This window comes from Carcharhinus amblyrhynchos, chromosome 14, assembly GCF_965287045.1.
Source record: "Carcharhinus amblyrhynchos chromosome 14, sCarAmb.v2.hapA, whole genome shotgun sequence".
NCBI classification, from domain to species: domain Eukaryota; kingdom Metazoa; phylum Chordata; class Chondrichthyes; order Carcharhiniformes; family Carcharhinidae; genus Carcharhinus; species Carcharhinus amblyrhynchos.
The window spans coordinates 41,886,545-41,900,510 of record NC_137337.1 but is presented as its reverse complement, the minus strand read 5'-3'; positions in this window follow the sequence as shown (position 1 = coordinate 41,900,510).

Genomic DNA, 13,966 nt, shown 5'->3' with positions numbered 1-13,966 from the left:
CTATTGGTTTGGAAGAATGTATGAGATTGACCTTTGTAAAGTGAAATTACAGGGAGAATTTAAACCTTTGATCTCTCTTCCAAAATATTTATTTTGCACTATACTATAATTTGTTTCTGAAGTACAATACAATCTAACAGTAGCTGCAATTTACCATTTGCTCTTCTGATGCTAAGCAACTGTAACTTGCATTTCTCTTTTTATGTCAGTGATGTGCAACCTAGGCATGAGGGACTCTCCTTCATCTCAGTGTGCCGCAAGATTGAAATCGGACCCCATGACCATGACCCCATGAATAAGATGAAATACATTTAATACCAACCAAATATTTCATAACAAGTTATGGAAAATGTTTAATCTTCCATATATTAATAGAACAGCCATCAATTTCAAATTGTAAAAATAAAATAAATACTTACGCTTTGGAAGAACGAGAACCTCACTTGCCCTTGCTTTACACACATATCAATTTCAGTCGTATCAGTAGGAAAATAACGAAGTAGTTGGAAATCAGCAACAAAAACAAAAGATGCTGGAAGATCTCAATAGGTCTGGTAGCATCTGTGAAAACAGAAAGAGACAAAGGCCGGAATTTTACTGGTACATCCGCCCCAATTCTGGAGGCAGGCAAGGCTCGGAGAACAGCATGCTCTGTTGGCCTCGGACAGGACCGTACAAACCTCGGGGCGGGGGGTGGCGGGGGGGGGGGTGTGGGGGGGGGGGGGGGGGGGGGGGGTGCCAGTAAAATTCCACCCAAAGTTTCAACAGAGTCATCCAGACTTGAAACATTAGCTCTATTCCCTCTCCATAGATGCTATCAGACCTGCTGAGATTTTCCAGCAGTTTCTGATTTGTTTCACATTCCAGCTCCGGCATCCGCAGTAATTTGTTTTTATCTTGGGAATCAGCAAAATTTGGCAATTCTGCATAGGCAATGGTCCTTAACATGTCTGGTGTGCCACATTTAGAAAACCCTGATGTGGGTTGCCCGCCACTGCTTTATATTATCCAACATTACAATAGTGATTTCATTCACAGTACAGCGCTTTAGGAATGACCTGCAAGATCATGACAGGTGCTATATAAATGCACGTTCTTTCTTTGATAGCTCAACCCTGCACTAAATCCCCACTAATATCCATCAGATTAGATTTTGATTTGATTTGATTTATTGTCACATGTATTAGCATATAGTGAAAAGTATTGTTTCTTGTGTGCTAAACAGCTGAAGCATATCATTCGCAGAGAAGGAAAGGAGAGAGTGCAGAATATGGAATTACAGTCATGGCTAGAGTGTAGAGAAAGAACAACTTTACATGAGGTAGGTCCATTCACAAATCTGATGGCAGCAGGGAAGAAGCTGTTCTTGAGTCAGTTGGTATGTGTCCTCAGACTTGTGTCTTTTTCCCGATGGAAGAAGGTGGAAGAGAACACGTCCAGGGTGTGTAGAGCCCTTAATTATGTTGGCTGCTTTTTTGAGGCAGTGGGAAGTTTAGACGGTGTCAATGGATGGGAGGTTGGTTTGAGTGATGGACTGGACTTCGTTCATGACCCTCTGTAGTTTCTTGGGCAGAGCAGGAACCATACCAAGCTGTGATACAACCAGAAAGAATGCTTTCTATGGTGCATCTGTAAAAGTTGGTGAGAGTTGTAGCAGACATACCAAATTTCCTTAGTCTTCTGGGAAAGTAGAGGCATTGGTGGGCTTTTTTAACTATAGTGTCAGCATGGGAGGGGACAAAGGGACTAGGACAGGTTGTTGGTGATCTGGACACTTAAAAACTTGGAGCTCTCCACCCTTTCTATTTCATCTTCATTGATATAGACAGGGGTATGCCTTCCATTATGCTTCCTGAAGTCAAAATCATGATGAAATTAATTTAGCTCAGATGGAAAAGGTGACTGCTCACACTCATGGCGTTTAGGGTTCCAAAGCAAGTGACTGTGGATATTGGAAAACTGCAATAGGAGTTTCTGATGGAAGGTCACAGACCTGACTTCTCTCTCCAGAGCAGGTCGCCAGACCTGCTGAATATTTCCAGTTGTTATTTCGATTTTTAGTTGCCTGGGTGACCTTACTTCAGATGGTTCTGGCTGCACCCTACAAGAAAAGCATACTTTATTTCGCATCCCTTCCTTTAACGGTGTGGTCGATTAAAACGAAATGAACAGCTACCTCTTTTATTCACGTTTTTTTCGGTTGGGTGCCAGAGGCTTAACCAGTTCGCACACTGCGAAGTGTGTGTGTGTGTGTGAAGGGAATCAATTGTTGTTAAAATGATGAAAACGTGCTTTCTCCAAACGTATGTATCGATTTCTGGGACATCAGCAAGGCCCTGAATGGGAGCCTGAAGTGGGTTAGGAACATTGGACTAACTGAAGTTACAGATTTTCTGAAACTGATCAGGGCTCTGATTCGAAAAAATTTGACCAAGTGAGAGAATCTCCAATAAAAGAGAAATTCCTCTCTCCCACCCTTAAGTCATATCTGTACCAAACGGACTTCCGTTGCCTGCCAATCATCACTAATAAGAGAGAACTGCTATAAACGCAGCCTAAAAGAATCTACATCTTCTTTGCATTGAACGGTCAATGAATTATTGCAAATTAACACAAATTCATTATAGACACGCTTTTTTTTAAATGACAGCCAGGGTTCTGTGTTGGTTCAATCTGTTAGAAAGATTTTTGAGGAGGAACTTTGGACTGATTTCCAACAAGTAAACAGTCAGAAAAGATAAGCGAGTTACAACGAGTTCTTGAGAGCGGCCTTTCTCCACTGTCATAGGCACCATAAAGATTACATTCATTGTCCTTTCATCCACTAACCAAGCCGCCTCTCCACCACTTCCTCCAAATTCCCCTGTTGTAAATTTTATTTCCAAATTACAAGAATGGGGCTGGCAACATTTAAAAACGAACTGCAGCCCCCAGATCCCAAAATCTAGTCGATAGCTTCAATCCCATTAGCCAAACTCAGCAATCAGTGACTACATTTTCTTAGCGAGAAGCCGATATGGATATCCAACTGTGAGGACTTGGGTCCCTCTCCCCGCTGAAATAGTCCCCTGGTGTGTGTCACAGGAAATAATACGATTTAAAAGCCCCGAAAATATCTCATTAGGGTCAATTCACTTCACCTTTTCTAAGGTCAGGTCCAACTGGGTGGGGGAAAAGGGGTTGTTAAACTGACAAAACCGTTTCTTTGAATTAAAAAGAGGGAGCACAACTTTAACATGGTCAGAACATGGGTTGTAAATTTGGAATGTGAAGTATCGCATTGGGTGATAAGAAAGGAGAAATAGAAGCGATTCTTTACAATGAGGAATGAACAGAGTTGAGAAGCATTGAGTGCTGGATTATGTTGGGGAGGTCGATTCTTTAAATCCGAACGTTTTGTTAATATGGACAAATAAGGAGTTCGAAGATCTGCATCTTTATTCGATCCCCATCAGCCCTCTGATAAGAATCCTGACACTTTGAAGTTTTCTGGAGAATTGGCTTTTGATGAATTGCTTGTTAAAGGGGCACCCACATAAAAAGGGGGTTTGATTACTGAGACAGAATGTGTTATTCCTGGGAAACATTTCTACAATACTTCTTTGTCAGCTGTTAATGAAACACGTTTCCATCGCCGTCAATGCTCTTATCATCGAAGCTACGTGATACTAAACTGATTTCTGCACAGGATGCTGTGTCAGGCAACTTTCCCTAGAGTCTGAGAGTCGATATGTATGGCTTCCTGTGTAGAATAACCAGACTGACTGAACCGTGCTGAGTGAGGCACTTTGTAATCACATTTGGAGTTATGGTAAATGCCGCTTTATTGAATCTGAGCTTCTACTAATTCACATCACGAGATGTTTTTCACGTGAAAGTACAAGAAATCCTTCTGAAGCACAGAGGTTAACACGACGTTTCGTAACGTACTTCAGAACAAGCACCGTACAGCCGGGCTGAGGAAAACTATCCATTCTTATCCTACTTCATCCGTTCGAAAGCAAACACCATACAACTGTTTCCTAATGATTCCAGAATGTTTGCCTTCACAATCTCCCAGGAAGTTCAAATGTTCAGCACATTTCCTCCAGAGAACATCATGACATGAATCCTAAAGATGCTCTTTGACCAGTTTGAACCTTTAAAAAAAAATTTTTGAGATATGAGTGTCACTGGCTAGGCCAGCATTTATTGCCCATCCCCAGCTAGCCTCAAGAAGGTGATGGGAGCTGCTGAACTGCCGCAGTCCCAGTGGCTAGGAACTCACTCCAGGATTTTGACACAGTGACAATAAGGAAACAGTAATATATTTTTCCAAGTCAGGATGGTGGGTCGTTTGGAAGGAAACTTCCAGATGCTGATGTTCCCATCTATCTGCTGCCCTTGTCCTTCTAGATGATAGTGCTCATTAAGGTCCCAACCCAGGAGGCTTGCTGAGTTCCTGCAGTGCATTTTATAGATGCCACCCACTGCTGTGCATTGGTGGTGAAGGGAGTGAATGTTTGTGGGTGGGGTGCCAATTAAGTTGGCTGCTTAGTATGGATGGTGTCAAGCTTCTTGAGTGTTGTTGGGGCTGCACTCATCCTGGAAAGTGGCGAGTATTCCATCACACTTATGCCTACTGGCTTTGGAAGTCAGGAGGTGAATTACTCACCACAAGGTTCCTAGCCTCTGACCTGCTCTTGTAGTTACAATATTTATATGGCTGGTCCATTTCAATTTCTGGTTAATGGTAATCCCCGGGACATTGATAGTGGGGGAGTCAGCAATGGCAATGTCATTGAATATTAGTGGATGATTGTCAGTTTCTTTCTTATTGGAGATGATCAGTGCCAGGCACTCTAGAGGCACAAATGTTACTTGCCAGTTCTCAGCCTAAGCCTGGAAATTGTCCAGCTCTTGCTGCATTTGGACATGAACTGCTTCAATATCCAAGGAGTCACAAAAGGTGCTGAATATTGTGCCACCATCGGCGAACATCCCCACTTCTGACCTTATGGTGGATGGAAGGTCATTGATGAAGTAGTTGAAGAAGATTGAGCTGAGGACACTATCCTGAGGAACTCCTGCAGAGATGTCTTGGAACTGAGATGATTGACCTCCAACAACCACAACCATCTTCCTTTGTGCCAGGTATAACTCCAACAAGTGGACAGTTGTCCACTTGATATCCGTTCACTCCAGTTTTGCTAGGGATTCTCGATGCCACATTCAGTCAAATGCTGCCTTGATGTCATTCTCACCTCTAGAATTCAATTCTTTTGTCCATGTTTGAACCAAGGCTGTAATGAGATCAGAAGCTGAGTGGCCCTGCTGGAAACCAAACAGAGCAACAGCAAGCAGGTTATTGGTAAGCAAGTGCCATTTGATAGCACTGTTAGATGATCCCTTCCATCACTTTACTGATGATCAAGAGTAGATTGTTAGGTTGGTAGGTGGCTGGGTTGGATTAGTCCTGCTGTTTGTGTATGTACTGGGCAATTTTCCACTTTGCTGGGTAGACCCCAATATTGTAGCTGTACTGGAACAGCTTGACTAGGGATGCGGCAAATTCTGGAGCACATGCCTTCAAAAAGTATCCTGAATATTACATAGACTCACAGCATTTGCAGCAACCTTTGTCTTCTTGTCCCGCTGTCTTGGCTTACCTTGAATTACTGTACCAGATATATCTTTTCTATACTCTTTACTACCTTAAATCTATTAACATAGTTAAAGAAAAACCCTGTACATTCTGTCTAGGCCCCAAGCTCTGAAATACCCCGACAATTAATTTATAATGTTAAAAGGGGCAATGTAAATATAAGCTGTTTTTAGTGTATTTAAGTTCCACCCAAGAAACATTATTTTTTGCTATCAACTTTTGTTATTGTAAGTTTCTCTGCAGGGTGGCATGATGGCACAGTGGTTAGCACTGTTGCCTCACAGCGCCTGGGATCCAGGTTCAATTCCAGCTTAGGTCACTGTCCGTGCTGAGTCTGCACATTCTCCTCATGTCTGCATGGATTTCTTTCGGGTACTTCAATTTCCTCCCACATTCTGAAAGACATGCTAAATTCTCCCTCAATATACCTGAACAGGTGCCGGAGTGTGGTGATGAGGGGATTTTCACAGTAACTTCATTGCGGTGTTAACGTAAGCCAAATTGTGACAGTAATAAATAAACAAAAAGTATATTATCAGGAGCCACAGCATTTGCAGCAACCTGTGCTTCCCTGTCTTGCTGCCTTGGATTACCTCCTATCACTCTACCAGATATACCTTTTCTATACTCTTTACTACCTTATATCTATTAATATAGTTAAAGAAAAACCCTGTACATTCTGTCTAGGCCTCAAAGCTCTGAAGTACCCTGGCAATGGACGATTTATAACATTAAAAGAGGCTATGTAAATATAAGCTATTTTTAATGTATTTAAATCCCATCCAAGAAACATTATTTTCTGCTGTCAACTTCTGTTATTCTAAGTTTCTATACATACATTAATAATGGAACCTGCCAGTGTGAATGTCATGCAGCAAATTGCACCATCCTGCCATTGGTGGCAGCGTAGCATCTCTTTTTTGTTGCACTTTCTATCTCCTCAGACTGTACGGCAGCGAAACTACGTTCCACTCAACTTTATTTCTCAAATTACCCTCAGTTCTGCTATTTTAAAGCTACAAATTATCAAATAAAATCAAACTAACACATAAGATAAGGCCATAATGTACTACTTCAAATTGAGTTATGTCTGCACGTCAGGGTTCAATTATCTCTCATCTTCAAATCAACTTCACTGTAAGATTGTATTTGCTTTTGACTACACTTGTGCAGCATCTGAGATGATTTACTGAAACTTACCTATTTTACAATCTAATGGAAATGATATTTTCATTTGAAAAAAACCCCACAATCGTCACCTTACATTTTTGGCATTTTTAAATTAATTCTCCCACTTATTTTTGATCAGCTGATGAAACATGCCCAGGTCCGAAGATAACAATTCACTTTTGTGTCCCTCTACTGAGGTATTTAAATCGAGAAGACCTTTGCTGAAATGTTTGCCAACACCCAATCTTGGTTCTGCTCTTGACATTTCAGGACATTTCCTATAGCAGCTGGATCGATGTTAACAACTGTGGATGAGAGGTTCCGCTCTTTATAAGCATCCAGGAAGAATTAAAGAAGGATGAACGATGATGATGTGTGAGTGTGATATCTTCTGCAATCTATACCTCTGCCTGAAAGGAGTTGAAAAGTCACAAGGTACTGTCTCAAGTTACAGTTGCACACACGTTCTGTGGAACACCAGATCTCTGAACTTTGAAAAAGCAGGAATCCTAATCTGTTTACACTAGATTGATTTGCATCCTTTATTTTTGAGCAGGTTTAAATGGCAACCAGATGTGGGGACTTTATTCGTAACTAAGATTGGAGTAAACAAATTTGCACCACTTAAATAGTGCATTTTAATTTGAAACAGCTGCCCTCTCAGAGAAGCCACAGTCACCATCAATGGCACAAGCAAGGCTTCTGATGACAGTGAGAAAAAGGGAAAATTAAGTATAGATGTGGCCATTGCAAGTGGATCAGAGGCACAATGTTAAATGTATCTGAAATAGAACCATCAGCAATATAGGACATTACCCTGAAAATAGTCTGTATGGGAGCAAAACAGTTTCTAACGTCACATCATTTATTTCACAAACATGCTCGTCATCATTTTAGTGTAATACAGAAAAGTCCAACCTGCGTATTTTATCTTTATCTGGTCTGGGAAGTTTGAATTTTTTTTGTAACTCCATACATGTGTCATCTTAAAACGTTAGTCCCGAGGCTAACCAGTAACCCATAGCATTGATCCACAAAGTTCGGGGTCTGAGTTCATCACGCATTGGACTTCTGACCTCAGTTATGAGAGCTGGAAGTCAGCATTACAAGCCCTTTGATATAAAATTCCATTCACTTTGGTTGGACCTGGAGACAGCTTATCTTGCAGCAGGGTTTTGGTTGAGCTGAGATTTATGGAGGGCGGAAATTTGTGGAGGGGAATGGTTGGCCAGGAGAGAGTATTGGAATAGTCGAGCCTGGAGGCAACAAAAGCTTGGATGAGGGTCTCAACAACAAATAAAACACAAGGCAAAGGTAGAAATGGGCAATTTTATGGAGCTGGAAATCTTGGATGAATTGTAATCTCCTCCAGTGAAACATTTAAAAATCCAAAGCTTTTGGCTTTTGCCACACCACTTGCATCTTTGACACTGAGTTCATCCCCTCTTTGCAGCCACTCTCCTAGGCTGAACCAGATTGTTTACAATACCTAGTATCCTAACCTGAGCCTCAATACCCATACCATTTCCAACACAAGAGCTACTTACTTCTACCTATAGAACATTGCCACTTTCCACTCTGTCACTAAAACTTTCATCTATGCCTTTGTAAAGTATATTTATTAATCACAAGTAAGGCTTATATTCACAATGCAATGAAGTTACTGTGAAATTCCCCTAGTCACCACCGGCTCCTGTTCGGGTCAATGCATCTGACCAGCACGTCTTTCAGACTGTGGGAGGAAACTGGAGCACCCCGAGGAAATGCACGCAGACAAGGGGAGAATGTGCAAAGTCCACACACACAGTGACCCAAGCTGGGAATTGAACCCGGGTCCCTGGCCATGTGAGGTGGCTGTGCCAACCACTGTGCCACCGTGATGCCCACATCTCCACAGTTAACTACTTGTCATCTCCACAGTCAACTACTTCAACCCTCTCATGATTGGGGTCCAATACCCCGCCCTTTGTAAATATCCGGTCATTCAAATCTCTGTTGCTTATATCCTATCCAGCACTAAATCCTATTTATTCATCACCCCTGTCCTTATTAACATATTTACTGGTGTCCTGATAGCTCACATTTAAAATTCACATTTTAGTGTTTCAATCCCTCCAAGGCCTCACTTGTTCCAATCTCTGTTCTCTTCTTTCAGCCTTACAAACTCCATCGCCAAACTCTCCCCTCCTCAGGCCTCCACTCTATATTCTGTTGCCCCATTCTCTGAATCTCCTCCCTATTTCCCTCTCTTACTTTAGGACCCTCTTTAAAATCCATTTCTATGACCATGGTCTCCTCTCCAACCTCTTCTTCTCCGGCTTGGCATCCTTTTTTTCTATATAAGGCAATCCGCTGATATAGGTTGATGCAATTCACACTACTCAACTACAATGTGGTTGTAACCTTAAGAAAGATTTTTGCAAGGTAAAAGATGACAAATTTACAACTCTTTTAAAAACAATCACTGCTGCAGGAATTACTTTGGTTAGAAAAATAGAAATTCAATTCTTTGAACTGCAAACATGCTGAGCACAATTAAAAAGTGTCCTCTGTTTCTTTAGTGGCATCGATTCATCACAATGTTCCCCCTTCCTTCTCCCTTCATCAAAAGTGGGGGCTGGGCAATGCTTCCCATCCTCCAGCAACCCTGCTAAATCATCATTTTCATGCAACCTGCCCTGACCAGCTAAGCTTTCAGGAGAGAGCCATTGAACGCTCACAGCGGTCAACTCTGGCTGAATTTTATTTGCTATATTTTCTATTCCAGAAATTAAGGTAAACTTTAGCATCCCGTCTCACCTTGGAGAAGGGATCAGCCACCTCAGCCAGCTAGCAGAAAAATCCTTGTCTTTATGGCACGGTGCCATACTAGACAAAATCCTCAGCATTTGACTCTGTGATTGCCATCTCCTTGTTCTAAATAGCAGTTTGCAGGCTTTGTGGAATTATAGTTCCCTACCAGGGAATTTGAAGTCTCCCAACATGAAGTCAGCAACACAGATGGCATTGGTGATACAGCCTCCCAGACCAACACTTGTATTGTGTCCCAGCAATGAAGGGGGTGAATTTATACTCGTTCCATAGATTAATTCCTGCTGTTAAAGGCTCCCTAAAACCTATTACTTCAAATTGCATTTTTAATCAACATTCCTAATTCTAATACCAGCGCATAGTTCATAGCCTTATAGACAAAGTGTTTGAGGACATTGAGTGTATTATATTGATTATTGTGTGCAAATAAATACAAACTATTTATGTATGAATGCAAATTTGTTGTTTTTTTAATGGCTGCATAACACAATAAGCAGCAATTCCAAAGCAGTTACAGTATAGAAACAGATAATTCAGCCCAACTGGTTTATGTTGATGTTTATGGTCTGCATGAGCCTCTTCCCATCTTTCCTCACTCGGTGAACATATCCTTCTATCCTTTTCTCCATAATTTATTCACCCAGCTTTTCATTAAAAACATCTATGCTATTTGCCTCAATTACTTGTGATAGTACGTTTGATATTCAAACCACTTGCTGTGTTAAAAGGTTTCTCCTGAGTTATTTTTTGGATTTACTAATGACTGCCTTTCATTTAGAGCCTCTGCTTTTGTATTCAACAACACAGAACAAAAATGGCTACGAAAGCAACAATCCACACGCATCCTTGGTGATCCTTTCAAAATTGTGTCGTGAAATGGTTAATGATCTGCAATATATGTTATGCAGCACTACAAAATGGAAATAAAGGCCTGACCAGAATCTGCATAAAAAGCAAAGTGCTGCCATTTATTCTGGAGAATGAGGAATTGGCAATGACAGCAATCATCGGGAAGCCCACTTTTCCATTTCCTGCAACCCTTCTCTGTCTAGCTTCCAAAAAAGGCAAGGGATGGATCGTATTTAATAACCTGCATTGCAGAGAAAACGATGAAAGATAAAGGACAGGCTTTAATTAGCAATGTTACTATTGAGCATTTTGGAAGTCATGATTGTTCATTTACATGAGTGCTGGAAATATCAATAATGTGGAACAGCAGAAGCAAGTGTGTAATTAAATGCAGTTGTGTTCTGCTAAGTTGTGCGTGTGATTCTTGAATATTTAAAATGCACACGTCCTTAGAATACAAATTGTCCTGTGTGTATTATACTCACGAGAGTGACAGCAAGGTTTCCACTACTTTTTACACAGCTGACTAACCTTGTATTACTTCAGCAGGCAATGCAGACGGCTACAAATATTCAGATGCCAGAATGACTGTTAGATTTTTAACCATTATTATTCAGATGGATGTACAGAATGGTTAAATTATCTCTCTGCCAGACAGGCATTATAATTAATCAACTCTTGAAATTGTTATAATGGAAGTGAGAATTATTAGGCATTGGTGTAATTAGTCCTTTGTATCTTCCTTATAATCATCAGTTAATTAAATCATTGCATTTTTCTCACTTATCTATGAGTAGCTATTTGCAAATTAGTTAATATTCGAGTTACTGGCAAAAATTAAGCTTCTGAGCGTATAAGTACAAAGGGGAACAATCTGGAGGTCACTTTAGCCATCGGCACAAATCCCACAATGGCCACTAAATCTCAAGAGAGGCCAAAAGTGGGATTGGTGCTGTGGAGATTTCCAGTCATAATCTTCCCAGCCCCACACTGATGATGTGATCAAGTTCATGCCCAGTGAGGGCACAAACTTAATTTCCATGAATCTGAATCCATTAGAATATATCTAGTGGGGTTAATGTTGTTCTTTCCACCCTCAACAAATCTTTCCACCCACCAGCTATGATGTCACGTTGGAGTGAATTACCACTGCTCTTTAAAAATGGGAACCAGGCTCCATGACCCCTGGAAGGGAGGAAGAAGCTGAGCACCACTGTCTTCACTGAACTCCAGGAAATCCAAGGGGACCAGAGGCCACTGGGCAGCCCCAGGGGATGAGAGGGAGGATCAGGAGTGTAGGAGAAAGTGGAGGGTAGCTGTTGAGGCCAGCTGGCGTTATTCATGGGGGTCACTAAGCTCACTGTTGGAGGAATATGAATCCGTTGGTAGTGGTCAGAGAGTTAGCTGTTTGTGGTATAGGAGCCTGGAAGGCCTAGGGGTGTTTGTCACTGGGTGTGAGATGTGATCATTGCCATGCAGCCTGGCCAGATGGGCAGAGTGGATGAGATCCCACAAGACAATGCAACTCAGAGCCCATTCCGGGTGAAGGGGTATGTGAGTTTACCTGAAGATTGGCAATCAGGTAAGATAAAGTATGGAGGGATGACACCAAAATCTCTAGCTTGAGTTAGCAGTGAGGAAGGAGGAACTAATTATGCCCAGTTTGTATCCTGAGGTTTGGGCTCATGATACTAATTGGTCCTTAGGAGTTAACCATTCAGGACGTCAGCAGCACCACCTCCCCCCCCTCCACCCCCCGCCCATCCCACCTACACACACACACACACACACACACACACACACACACACACACAGTTAAATCTAAGGCTGAGACAGCTTTAGGTGTCAGGTGGTGGCTCAGGAAAAAGTGTCGAGGGGGTTGTATCTCCCCAGTCTCCTCCAGGCACCTCCATCCCCAGCCACCCTGAATTTCACTAGCCAGATGTCCACAGCCTGTTGCAATAAGTGAGTACATTTCTTTCCTGAAAGATCCCCCAGTGGCCTCCAGTGTGAAGGAAGGGATCGCCACGTTGATGGCCAGCCTATGAGTCAGAGTGGATGGGGGAAAGTGCAAGGGACAGCCCTATTTTGCAGATGGCAGGGCAAGCGTGCAGGTTATGTTCCTGCACTGGCTGCCCCCAGGTCACTGGCCAATGGGTCAAGGGATGGTGATGATCAGTTGGTGGAACACACACTTCTCTCTCTCTCTCTAATTGTCACAGGATCCTGGGAGATTTGGAGATGGAGTCAGTGGAGCTTGCAGTGATATTGATCACAAAGATACAAGAGGAAAGACTCCAGCAGCAACAAGTGGCGGGTGTCACTATCGATGGAGCCTCCAAATGAAAACCAGCTGCCCTTCTTTCCCATGGAGTGACCCACAGACCCACGAGCATCCAGACGAAGGAGAACCCACTGGTGCACAGACCCTGGAAGAGCCTTGCCCATCTGATTCTCCCCTTCCAGAGATTGGCACACCTCTGGATCCAGACAGGACAGGGTTGCACTACTTCACTAATGCCAGCTGAAAGTAGGCCAGGGCACCCTAAGTTCTGGCCTCCCACAGGATGCCTGCCAAGGGCATCTCAGGCTTCAGGATGTGGTAAACACCATGCTGCCTCCATCTCAGATGTGCATCCTGTGGGCACATCTAGATATCGTGGGAGGGTACGTAAGGTTAAGTAAGTGTAGGTGCACAGTGGATACAGATGAAGTTAGACACTGCTAGTCACAGACCACAGTCACCTATCTAAACCAATAACTGCCGATAATTGATAGTCACAACTTTTAGGATTCAAAAGCTTTAAGTTAGCTTTTAATAAAATGATGCTTCTCACCATCGGGACACAGTTGTTCTCACGGATCCTACATTCTCTTGAAACAATGAAACTGTGTCATTTACAATGACTGGACTCAGTCATGATGCAGAGAGTGCTAAACCCTTGCCTTAATCCCCCTCCAGAGCATAGGGACAGAAGTATGTATGTGCTCATCCTCACTCTGATGTGAGCTGGGGAGATCTAGGACCAGCCAAGGATAAAGCTATCATGTACGCCCCCACAAAATGGGCACACACATTCATTTTGCTCATTTGATTTGATATATTATCGTTACATGTATCAGTATACAATGAAAAGTATTGTTTCTTGCAGGCTATTCAGACAAGCACACCGTTCATAGAGAAAAAAAGGAGAGTGTGCAGAATGTAGTGTTACAATCATAGCAAGAGTGTAGAGAAAGATCAACTTAATGTGAGGTAAGTCAATTCAGAAGTATGATGGTAGCAGGGAAGAAGCTGCTCTTGAATTGATTGATACACGTCCTCAGACTTATATATCTTTATCCTGATAGAAGAAGGTGGAAGAAGTATGTCCGGGGTGCATTGGGTCCTTAATTATTTTGGCTGCTTTTCCGAGACAGCAGGAAGTGTAGACAGGTCAATGGATGCAATGCCAACTTGAGTCATGGCTTGGGCATCGTTCACAATCCTTT